The sequence below is a fragment of the Chanodichthys erythropterus genome, chromosome 16 (genome assembly GCF_024489055.1).
Source record: "Chanodichthys erythropterus isolate Z2021 chromosome 16, ASM2448905v1, whole genome shotgun sequence".
Taxonomy (NCBI): Eukaryota; Metazoa; Chordata; class Actinopteri; order Cypriniformes; family Xenocyprididae; genus Chanodichthys; species Chanodichthys erythropterus.
Genome location: NC_090236.1, coordinates 34,563,808 through 34,576,652, shown reverse-complemented (window position 1 = coordinate 34,576,652; position 12,845 = coordinate 34,563,808). Strand labels below are relative to the sequence as shown.

The following is a 12,845-nucleotide window of genomic DNA, read 5'->3' as shown; positions in this document are numbered from 1 at the left end:
ACTCTCTCTCTCTCTCTCGAATTTTCCATGCGCACGTCTCTCCTCAGATTCTCTTCTTGTGAAGCAATGCTAATTACTTTGATGAGGATGCTTCATTTTGATTTCTGCACCTGCTCCTGGATTGTTGGAAGGGTTATTTTAGCACAGTTAGTGAGGAGAGGAATCCAACAAGGACCTGCAACAATCACACTGTGTCCTCAATGCATATTTGATGTTAAAGGGCTAGTTCACCTACAAAGGAAAATTCTGTCATCATTTACTCACTCTCGTCATTCCCAACTGGCTTTCTTCTGTGGGACACAGCGGGTGAATTTTTGATGTATACTACAGTCTTTTCAATATAATAAAAGGACTGTGAAGCTCCAAAATGGGGAAAACAGACAACAAATGCAATAGTTTTGTATGAAAATTGAATTTTAAATAGTAATGTTTGATAAGTAGATAAACCATTGTTTTGAATCAGATACAGCTGGACCAGAGAAGTTCAAATCTTGAGTAACTCATGATTCGGACTGATTTATGCTGTGTTCCATTTACCTCGTAAGAGGAACGTTGTAATCACAGATAATGTCAAAGTCACGCCCACAAATAGAGCCACTGAGTTCATTGAGACACAGAAAAATAGAAGTGCTAATAATCAATATATTATATCGTTTCACTACGGTTGATGCGCTGAGCAGCCATATTGGATTCTGAAGTCAGGACTGTTGCACTTCCTCTGAGTTTCCCAGTCGCAACTCCGACTTCAGAAGACGTTTCAGTTAAAAGTTCCTACTGGGAACTAGGACTTTTCCACTTCCAATGACAATTGGAAACACACCATTAGTTCTGACTGCGTTATTAACTATTATCAAAATATCAGTATTATCAGTAAATTTTAGTCTGTGTATCATAAAGCTTTTCTTTAATGTCTTCAGAAGATTAGACATTGGCTAAACCATGTAGATTACGTTTATGATTCTTTCATGGTATTTTTGCATTCTTCAGTCCCTATTTATTGTAATTGCTTAATATTAGTTACTGTCTCTTTAGTGTTTTATTGATTTTTATTATTTCTGTTATTTTAGTGCATCATGTTAACCCTAAAAATGAAAGTTATCCCTTAATTTACTCACCTTCAAGCCATCCATATGACTTCCTTCTTTCAGCCAAACACAATCAAAGTTATATTAAAAAATATCCTGACTTCTCCCAGCTTTATAATGGGAGTGAATAGTACCTGAGATTTTGAAGCCCAAAAAAGCACATCCATCCATCATAAAAGTAATCCATACGGCTCCACGGGGTTAATAAAGGCCTTCTGAAGTGATGCGATGCATTTTTACAAAAAAAATATCCATAATTTTAACTTTATAAACTGTTAGCTTCCGGTAACATCCGTCTGCATGTTCATGAGAGAGTTGAGTTCCGGCTTATGATGTAGGATGTAGCGAAAGCTTAGGCGACAGTAGACGCCTCTCGCGGTTCAAATAAATAGGGCTGGACAACAAACTCAATCTCATCTGACATTAATTCTCATTTTGTACTTCTAATTTGTAACCGGTGTTTTTTGTTCTATCGTCTGCTCTTCCACATTCGTCAATACGTCTTCAAAGCTCAGTTTTCTCCTGGTAGCGACTCACGTATGGAAGCCAGTGATTCCAGTTTATAAAGTTATAAACACAGATATTTTTTTTCTTACAAAAATGCATCACTTCAGAAGGCCTTTATTACCCCCCTGGATTCATATGGATTACTTTTATGATCTATAGATGTGCATTTTTTGGGCTTCAAAATCTCAGTTACTATTCACTCCCATTATAAAGCTTGGAAGAGCCAGGATATTTTTCAGATTGTGTTTGGCTGAAAGAAGAAAGTCATATACACCAAGCATGGCTTGAGGGTGAGTAAATTATGGGATAATTTTAATTTTTGGGTGAACTTACTCTTCAAATCAAATACAAATGAGTAATGTTGCCTTGTCACATAGCTGAAATTCAATTAGTTTAAGTTATGTATTGTTTTATTTCTGTTAAAGGTACAATTTGTGATATTTTTTTCCACTAGAGGTCGCTAGAAGCCTATTCAAAACAAAGGCGTAGTTTGATGACGCCAAGTTTTAGAGCGGAAACTTGGGACATGTGGTCTCCATCTCAATGGACGGTGCAAAAGAATAGGGATTGGAGTCTGGAAGAACTCATGTACGTGGATGTGATTATTAACGTTACTGTAGTATGAAGCAGAGCAGGATCGAGTGTTGCGGGAGCTGAACGAGGAGCTGGAGCAATTGATCAACACACGCCTCACAAGCAGCGGGACTTTTATTATGACACAGTCGCCGGCGCCGCTTCCGCTTTTCCCGTCATGAGTTTACGGGAGCTGTCCTTGTCGACAGAACCAGCGGCAGATGGTAAACAGTAATTATGTTCCATAAATAAGTAACACAATCCACCATAAAACGTGCAAGAAGTAAATAAGGAACTGCTTGAAGCAAGCTAGTGGTTTGCTGGACGCTAGACACTACTTCCGCATTTGTCCACGGCACTGTTGTCATGTGGTTTCTACGTCAGTAAAGGCGGTAACAAAGGTAACTGACGTCATTGACAGGCGACTGCACTGCCCCGTGTCACTGTTTAGAATGGGAATTTTCTCATTATTTACAAGTAGTTGAAAACATTAAAGATATTGTTTGTAATCAGCTGGACAAAATATATAACACTAGCCTAGTGGTTTTTGGATATTTTACTGCAAAAAGTTTACATATTGTACCTTTAACATTTCATAGTTTTGGTTTTAGTTAACTATAATAGTTAACTCATGTTGTTTGGAACAAACAGTAGTAAATGAAGACTGAAGGATCATTTCCGAGTCCACGTTTGGTTCAAAGCTGTGTGTCAGCGCGTGGCAAATTCTTTTGTAATCTCTTTTGAGGTGACATTCCTCTCTAGAGGATTACATCACTCAAACAAGGTCATATTGAAACACTGCTAAAATTCTCAGTTTCAGTGGCCTTAGACAAATAGCAGTCCACTGCTGTCAACCATTAAACTTGTTTTGGCGTGTGTGCTGTTGAAGATGCACTGCATTACATTGGCCTCATTAACAGCGCTAGCATAGAAATTGCAATCGGTCTCAGACTTCAGTGCTACAGCTGTACGCTCCAACAGCATTTCAAAGCAGTCAATTACCCTTGCACGGAAACGCTCAAGGACTCCGAATAATTCTTTGTAAGCACTTCGGCTTTGAACTGTTGTTCAAACCCTGCTGTTTTCACATGCATTATATGCAACTCCATGACCGAATGAATGGATCGAAAAATACTGCTTAGAGCAATCCATTGAAACTGAATGGATGCAATTTGAAGGAGAGCGAACGGAGGCAAACGAGCAGGCAGGCGACAGGAAGTACATTCAAGGATGTGATGTGTAACCTAATTCCTTACAGTGCAGATTACCACACAGCAAACAGAGAAATGACGCCAAGCATTGATCTTCTGCCAGGTGCATATTGATTCAGCACTGGCTTAAGGAGATGAGCGTTTCCCCTGCTTTGTAGATCCAGTTTATTAGGTAGATCTTAAAGGGATAGTTCAGCCAAAAATAAAAATTTTGTCATCGTTTACTCATGCTCAAGTTGTTCCAAACCTGTATATGCTTCTTTCTTTTGCTGATCACAAAAGAACATATTTTAAAGGATGTTGGTAACCGGTCAGTTGACGGCACCCATTGAGTAATTTTTTTCCTACTTTGGAAGTCAATGGGTGCTGTCAACTGTCTGGTTATATACATTTTTTTAAAATAGCTTTTTTTTTTGTGTGTGTTTAGCAGAATAAAGAAATTCATACAGGTTTGGAACAACACAAGGGTGAATAAATGATGACAACATTTAAATTTTTGGGTGAACTGTCCCTTTAAGTGTGATTTATATTATCAGTATATTCTCTATAGAATGTGATAAACTGTAAACTTAAAAATTCAATTTTCTAAAACAGAAAAGTGTTATTCCCATAATATTGTGAGTCTAACTTGCAAAGGACTCTGAACGCTCACATGACACACATGTAGGCAGTTGCATAACACACTCAGTGATGTTGTCATTTGAAGTGCTGAATAACTTTCTAGTGCTCAAGGGCTGATTATAGTTTAAAAACAAACAGTATGCAGGTATTTGCTTCTCCCTGAGAAAATATTTCATGCTTGTGAAAGAGAAACACATGCCTAGGTATTCCTGAAACATTCCTGTACATTAGCGTAGTATCTGATAATGAATGCTTGTGATGGTAGACATATCTGAGATATAACTGGTTAAGACTTAAGTGTATACTTGGACACATTGTTAGACAAAACCAGAAACAAAAATGATAGTTATGTATAATGATAGATCTGTGTAAGCATCCTAGGAAGCAGATTTGCCAAGTGTGCCATTTTTTTTTTTTTATATAAACCTTTATGACTTTGAATGCAGGTGCTGGAATTGACCCTTCCTCAGGAGTTTGATTGACAAGCGATCTAACCAATCATAACGCCGAATCTGCCATTTTGTCTGACAAAGTAGTCTGGAGTTAGAAGATTAACCTCGGTGGACTTGAACTTGAAAAATGGTGTGTACTGATGTCTTTCTGCGTTTGAAACAACATTCCTTCTGATGTTCATTCATGTTGTTTGTTTGATGCTATAAATTAACTAGTAGGAAGAGATGATCAGTTCACAAGCCTCTTGAGCTGAGGCACTACAGCGATCTGTCGCGACACATTTAAGAGCCACAAAACGTTTTTTATTGTTCGAATTTCTTAAAAAATGACAGTTTGAAAGCTGCGACTTTTTTATGTTTAATATCATAAGTAACCTGCTCTGTCTTGTCTGTTGACGTGTTGTCAGTGTCCTCTTTGCTCTATTTTTCACTCTGTGTGGCATGACAGTGCCATGGCTTGTCGGACAAAACAACAGCTTATTAAAGGTGCCCTAGAATTAAAAATTGAATTTACGTCGGCATAGTTAAATAACAAGAGTTCAGTACATGGAAAAGACATACAGTGAGTCTCAAACTCCATTGTTTCCTCCTTCTTATATAAATCTCATTTGTTTAAAAGACCTCAGAAGAACAGACGAATCTCAACATAACACCGACTGTTACGCAACAGTCGGGATCATTAATATGTACGCCCCCAATATTTGCATATGCCAGCTCATGTTCAAGCATTAGACAAGGGCAGGACGTCTGGATCTGAGCACAGCTGACCCATCAGACTAGGTAAGCAAGAAAGAACATCAGCGAAAAATGGCAGATGGAGCAATAATAACTGACATGATTCATGATATCATGATATTTTTAGTGATATTTGTAAATTGTCTTTCTAAATGTTTCGTTAGCATGTTGCTAATGTACTGTTAAATGTGGTTAAAGTTACCATAATTTCTTACTGTATTCACAGAGACAAAACTGTCGTTATTTTCATTTTTAAACACTTGCAGACTGTATAATTCATAAACACAACTTCATTCTTTATAAATCTCTCCAAGAGTGTGTAATGTTAGCTTTAGCCACGGAGCACTATCAAACTCATTCAGAATCAAATGTAAACATCCAAATAAACACCATACTTACGCGATTAGACATGCTGCATGACGAACACTTTGTAAAGATCCATTTTAAGGGTTATATTAGATGTGTGAACTTTGTTTATGCTGTTCAAGGCAAGCGCGAGCTCCGTGGGCGGGGAGCGTGAGCATTTAAAGGGGCCGCAGCCTTTTTTTTTGGCCTTTTTTATTTTTGTTTCAGTTAAAATGAAAATGTTTTCATTTAGGTTTCACTTTAGATGACAACAATAACACAGTTCGATCTGCATGAATTAACTTTCATGCAGATTTATGCTCTGCGTACTCCTTGGTGTGAACATTTGAGTTCCTGTCAGCAAAAGGTGTGAAATGAAATCAAAACCTCAGCAAAATCTCAAGGGTATTTTATGCTCACAATTTTAATTGGCCACCATATAAAATAAGCTGTGACGGCAGGCAATGGTCCCATCCTTCTGCTGTAAATCTTTTATTGCTGTCATCTTGTTTTATGGAAAACTTCTATTGATTTTCCCACATCACCAGCACAGGCAGCCACAGACTCATTGTTAAGCTGATCTCCTGAATTATAAATGTGTGTATATGTGTGCTTTTATGTATGTATATCTCTTTGTTGCAGAAATAAGGAGTCCACTTTCAGGAGACAAAGCAATCAAATAGCTTATATGATTTATTCAGGCTTTGTTTTTTTTATTCCCTGGATTATTTCAGCTCACTTACATAATTATACTGCTTTCTCTCACTTAGTTCTGCTCTGGAGAGGTGCACATTGCTGGTGGCAGTCATGATTCATCATTTGGGCTGCTTTGCTTTACTCACTTAATTTAATGGAGCTCGGGCTACATGCCTTCCTGCCTCAGTGCTTATGTGGCCCATGTGAACTTTCTTCTAGATCAGCTGTTCTGACCTGTTCAGATGCTTTCCTCTGATTAAAAACTCACTTTGGTGAGTATGTTTTTCCCAGAAGCTGACTTTGAGAATTTTAGATCTGGTACTAAAAGTTAAAGCTTTGTTGTATCTGAACTGATGTTCATGATTTAATAGTTCATAGCGTGTTGGTTATTTACAGTATGTATAGTTACTCAGAGGAGTATTGCTCATCTGTTGGTTTTCATTGCTCAGGAGTTCTCACTTATGCTCTCAAATGTAGGTATAATATCTCCAATCGTACCCAAGTCTGTCTAAAAAGGGTGGTCTGGGGTACAGTTTATGTCAACTCCGCTACGGTTCTACGGCTACGCTACGGCTGATGTGAATGCAATCATACTAAATTAAACCGCTATTAAAGGGATAGTTCACCCAAAAATGAAAATTATCCCATGATTTACTTACTCTCAAGCCATCCTAGGTGTATGTGACTATCTTCTTTCAGACAAACACAATCGGAGATATTTTTAAAAATATCCTGGCTCTTCCAGCTTTATAATGGCAGTGAATGGGGGGGCGAGATTTTGAAGCTCCCCAAAAAGCATCCATCCATCATAAAAGTAATCCATACAGCTCCAGGGGGTTAATAAAGGCCTTCTGAAGCAAAGAAATGGGTTTTTGTAAGAAAAATATCCATATTTATATATCCAAACTTTTTAACTATAATAACTAGCCTTGCATCAGTTTGCAGTGGAAGAGTAACCTCTGACCCGCCACATGATGCAATGACGAATGCGGAAGCGCAGAGGATTAGAAGTCTAAAACGAGAAATTTTAAAGAGAGATGTTGGAGGATTTCAATATAAGAGTAGAGGAGCTTGAGTTTGTTGCCCAGGCCTATTTGTTTGAACTGTGAAAGCGTCTAAGCGTACGCTACTCCAACATCCTGCGTCATTCATCGCGTCAGGGGGTTACTCTTGTGGCGCAAGTCCAGTATGCATACGGCCGTCCGTCGGAAGCTAGTTATTTTAGTTTATAAAGTTTTAAATATGGCTATTTTTCTTACAAAATCTCATCGCTTCACTTCAGAAGGCCTCTATTAACCCCCTTGAGCCACATGGATTATTTTATTTTATTTTATTTTATTTTATTTTATTTTATTTTATTTTATTTTATTTTATTTTATTTTATTTTATTTTATTTTATTTTATTTATTTATTTATTTATTTTTTTTATTTTATTTTATTATTTTATTTTATTTTATCTTATTATTTTATTTTTTATATTTTTTATTTTATTCATCACGTCAGGGGGTTACTCTTGTGGCGCAAGTCGACTTGTGCAGTATGCATACGGTCGTCCGCCGGAAGCTATTATGTTATTTTATGTTAATGTTATTTTAGTTTATAAAGTTTTAAATATGGCTATTTTTCTTACAAAATCTCATCGCTTCGCTTCAGAAAGCCTTTATTAACCCCCTTGAGCCGTATGGATTACTTTATGATGGACGGATTCATTTTTTGGCGCCCCCCACCCCCCATTCACTACCATTATAAAGCTTGGAAGAGCCAGGATATTTTTTATTATAACTCCGATTGTGTTCCTCTGAAAGAGATCATATACACCTAGGATGGCTGGAAGGTGAGTAAATGGGATAATTTTCATTTTTGGGTGAATTAACGCTTCAATGACTTATAAAAATGTGTGTTTGTGTGTGTTTCACTCACTTTCCTAATGACCGTAACTGATGCACTGCAAGCAGAGAGGTGTATTTTATTTCTGCTCGCCTTCAACGTTCTTTTAGAGCATTTGCAACAGATAAACACAAGTGCTGTTACGTACTTAAGCTTTGGAAACAAAACCAATGATTCAAAAATATAAAAGTGAGGTGAGCAATGCTACGCATTTTGCCGCCTCTCCTGTGTCGTTGTTACCAAGCAACTGGATAAACAGCTGCTGCTTTGATGACGCAAACACACCACGGTTCAGACCCAAATAATATAATCTGAACACAGTCCAGCGGGGGGAGGGGGGGAGTAATCGAACTCGGGTTCAGACCAGGAAATTGAACCAAGTGTGAAAGCACCCTCATATAAGATATTTTAACCAAAAATGAAAATTATTTTGAGAAAAATCTTCTTTTATGTCCCACAGAAGTAAGAAAGTCATGCAGGTTTGGAATGACATGATCATTTTAGGTTGAACTATCACTTTAGACAAAAGTCTGCTTGATATTTAATTTCCTTGCTGTTTTGGAAGAACTATTGAGATATACTGTATTAATAAAACTTGATTTGGGAATAGTCTTTGTAATTAGTTCATCCAATAGCAAATTAGGGCATTGCATAGAACCAATAATAGGAATGATTAACAGACATAAAATCATATCCAAGACAATGAAACAGCAGTGTGTTGTCGTCAAGGGGGCCATGATGGGCCATTTCATGTGTCACATGTGTCGATGTGTTTGATGAGACTCATAGACACTCATTCGTTTCCGGCTCAGACTCAGTGAGCTCATTCTGTGATTACTCCGTGTGTCTGACGTGTTGACCGGAGACCAGGGCTGCTGCTGTTGTCAGGGCAACTGAGTTCAACTCCGAGACATTATGTTTGAAAGCTTTAGGCGTAATGCTAAGTGGTGAATCAGAGCTTTACTTAGATCCCCTGTGGTGAAAATCAAGTTTTTAATGTTGTTTATATGTCTATGCTGATGCTTTAGAACAAACCATGTGCAAACTCATCAGTCAACACCATTGCTGAGTATTTTCTCTTTAAAACTGCAGTGAAAAAAAGAATCTCAAACCCGCAGTGATGTCACAAACTACCTACGTGCCATACGTAGCATATCATTAACAGTGAACTAGCAGGGGAGTCTCAAGAAACCAGGTTATCTATCTAATATTCTATTATTGGGTAAAAAAAAGTTTGAAAAATTTACACTTTGGGATCTGTAAGGTTGATTTATTTATTTGTTTATTTGAGAGAAGTCTTAAGCTCACCAAGGCTGCATTTTTTTTTTTGATCATATAAATACAAGAAAAACAATAATATGGTGAAATATTAAGATTTTTTTTTTTTTTTTTCTATTTTAGTATTTTTTAACTTTATTTATTCCTGTGATGACAAAGCTGAATTTTCTGATTTGGTGCTCAGGTAACATTTCTTATAAAAGTTGAAAACAGTTGTGCTGCTTAATATTTTTTGTGGAAACCATAATGGATTTTTTTTTTTTTTTTATATGTTCAGAAGAACAACATTTATTGGACTCTAGATAGAACTCTTTTGTAACATTAGAAATTTCATTAGTTTCACTTTTGGTCAATTTAATGTGTCCTTGCTAAATAAAAGTACAAATTTCTTCCTGTTTTTCAGTCACAGTATAAATGGGTCTTTATACAAGCTGTCTGGCCATTTATATTCAAGGCTGTTGTTGTTTTCCTCCTCTACACCCATGCATCACATGTGGCACCATTCTCTGAATTTCCATTAAAACACCTCTTATATTTGTTACTCTCTGAATCACTTCAGTTATTAACAATGAGAGTCAGTGCCATTGCACCATTCTGCAACCTTCAACGATCAGCTGATGAATGAATGCAAGGACTAGTTCTGAACGACTATCCTCAGCATTTATACTCAAGGGTCAAAGTTTAGAATATCCTCTACTAGACATCTTGAGCTCATGAACTGTCTTCTTTACTTTGATGTGTAGTTGAGAAACAGGGCCGGAGCCGATTTGTCATTCCATGTGGAATCTATATTAAAGCCAGTCAAGATGATAAAAGTCTCCCCCCCTGCTGACACACACAGAGAAACAGGCCTTTACGAGCCTGTGCAGTGTTTAGAAAGGTGTCAGCTGCCTGTGTGAGAAGCTTGCGTGGTGCGTTATTTCACTCGAAGGGTGCTATTAACTGTGCAGCATCTCACACCTACGTGCTGTAAAGCTAGGAGAGACTAGGCTTAGGAAAACACTCTCAGACACCCATGGTGTCAGCCCTCTCACCCCACTGTTTACATTCCTCTCGCACACAGCATGGGAAATCACCCTGTGTGTCTGCCACCAAAACAGCATTACCCTCTGCTCAAAGAGACCAGTGATTTAGAACATAATTGCACTGTATTTTGTTTCAGCTACATTATCTAAGTCTCTTGGTTTTCGAGTCTGTTCTTCTGTTTTGTGTCTACTGATGGCATTGTGTTTACCACAGCATGTGGATGTACAATTACATGAATTTTTATTTTTATTTTATTTTTTATTATTATTATTATTATTATTTTTTTTTTATATTTATTTTATTTTATTTTATTTTATTTTATTTTATTTTATTTTATTTTATTTTATTTTATTTTATTTTATTTTATTTTATTTTATTTTATTTTATTTTATTTTATTTTATTTTATTTTATTTTATTTTATTTTATTTTATTTTATTTTATTTTATTTTATTTTATTGCAGTTACCTTAAGTTTTGTTGATGTAACCTAATATATTTAAGTTGATTCAGTGATGTTCATATTTTTGACTTATAATAAAACACTTTTTTGTTCAATTATTTTGTATAATATTATTTTATTTTAAATGATCTGTATAGGTAATATTAATATTTTAATTTTTGCCATGCCAGTTAAACTTTTTAAACATTTATGTCTAATATAAATTGTTGAATACGTTTATATAAATCATTTGACATATCTGTTCTTCTGTTTTGTGTCTACTGATGGCATTGTGTTTACCACAGCATGTGGATGTACAATTACATGAATTTTTATTTTTATTTTAATTTATTTTATTTTTTATTTTATTTTATTTTATTTTATTTTATTTTATTTTTTTATTTTTTATTTTATTTTATTTTATTTTATTTTATTTTATTTTATTTTATTTTATTTTATTTTATTTTATTTTATTTTATTTTATTTTATTTTATTTTATTTTATTTTATTTTATTTTATTTTATTTTATTTTATTTTATTTTATTTTATTTTATTGCAATTACCTTAAGTTTTGTTGATGTAACCTAATATGTTTAAGTTGATTCAGTGATGTTCATATTTTTGACTTATAATAAAACACTTTTTTGTTCAATTATTTTGTATAATATTATTTTATTTTAAATGATCTGTATAGGTAATATTAATATTTTAATTTTTGCCATGCCAGTTAAACTTTTTAAACATTTATGTCTAATATAAATTGTTGAATACGTTTATATAAATCATTTGACATATCTGTTCTTCTGTTTTGTGTCTACTGATGGCATTGTGTTTACCACAGCATGTGGATGTACAATTACATGAATTTTTATTTTTATTTTATTTTATTTTATTTTATTTTATTTTTTTATTTTTTATTTAATTTTATTTTATTTTATTTTATTTTATTTTATTTTATTTTATTTTATTTTATTTATTTTATTGCAATTACCTTAAGTTTTGTTGATGTAACCTAATATATTTAAGTTGATTCAGTGATGTTCATATTTTTGACTTATAATAAAACACTTTTTTGTTCAATTATTTTGTATATTGTTATTTTATTTTAAATGATCTGTATAGGTTATATTAATATTTTAATTTTTTGCCATGCCAGTTTTTTGCCATGCCAACTTTTTAAACATTTATGCATAATATAAATTGTTTAATACGTTTATATAAATCATTTGACATTTTTTTTCAATAAATTAATGCGTTTATTTAACATAGATGCATTAAATTGATCAAAAGTGACAGAAAAGACTTACAAAAAAATTATTTGTTGTTCTTTTGAACTTTCTATTCATTAAAATATCATGTAACAAACTTTAAATAGAAGTTTATCAGTTATTTTAATATATTAATATATATTTTAATACTGTTTTTACTGTATTTTGCTCAGCCTGGTGAGCATTATGCTCAAAAACTCTTACAGACAAACTTTTGAATGATAGCGTAAATATGAGCCATGACCCATGAATATGACTATAAACTTGAATATTTATAACTGAATCTATTCATGAAGCATATACCATAGGAAGTTACACATGACTCACAGTTGTGTTTTTGCTTTACTGCTAAGATCTTACATCCGACTAATAAACATATATGGAAATTGAGAGGAATGGGGGTGGGGGACGTAACCGACCAGGGTGACGGAGTATAAATATGGATCTGCCTGTGGATGACTCATCATATCCTTGATGTGATGATAGGTTTGGATGTTTCCCATGGCAACAGGAACAGTTCCATACAGGGGTCCCATCTAACTGTGTAGATGTGTTGATGCTTAATTACGTAAATCGACTCCCTGTTTTATTTTTTACTCAGTGTTCACAGTAAACAATCCCTAAACGATCATTTGCCTATGATAAAGCTGTGTTTAATTGTTGCATAGAGCCGTTTCTTCAGTAGCAATCACTGTTTAGTGTGTACACTAATTATTCCTTCT

The 12,845-nt window shown here is 34.6% G+C and overlaps 1 protein-coding gene across 5 annotated transcripts in view; it reads left to right on the top strand.

Annotated features, from left to right (window-relative positions):
• The window catches only part of LOC137002447 (dynein light chain Tctex-type 5-B), a 72,225-nt gene that overhangs the window by 31,986 nt on the left and 27,394 nt on the right, over positions 1 to 12,845 (top strand). The window contains exons 1-2 of one of the 5 annotated variants that reach the window (XM_067362087.1): positions 6,090 to 6,126; positions 6,300 to 6,497. The exons of the other annotated variants lie outside the window; for them this stretch is intronic. The gene's annotated coding sequence lies outside the window, so the exon portion shown is untranslated. Of the gene's footprint in view, positions 1 to 6,089; positions 6,127 to 6,299; positions 6,498 to 12,845 lie in introns of those variants that run through there. 5 annotated transcript variants of the gene reach the window in all.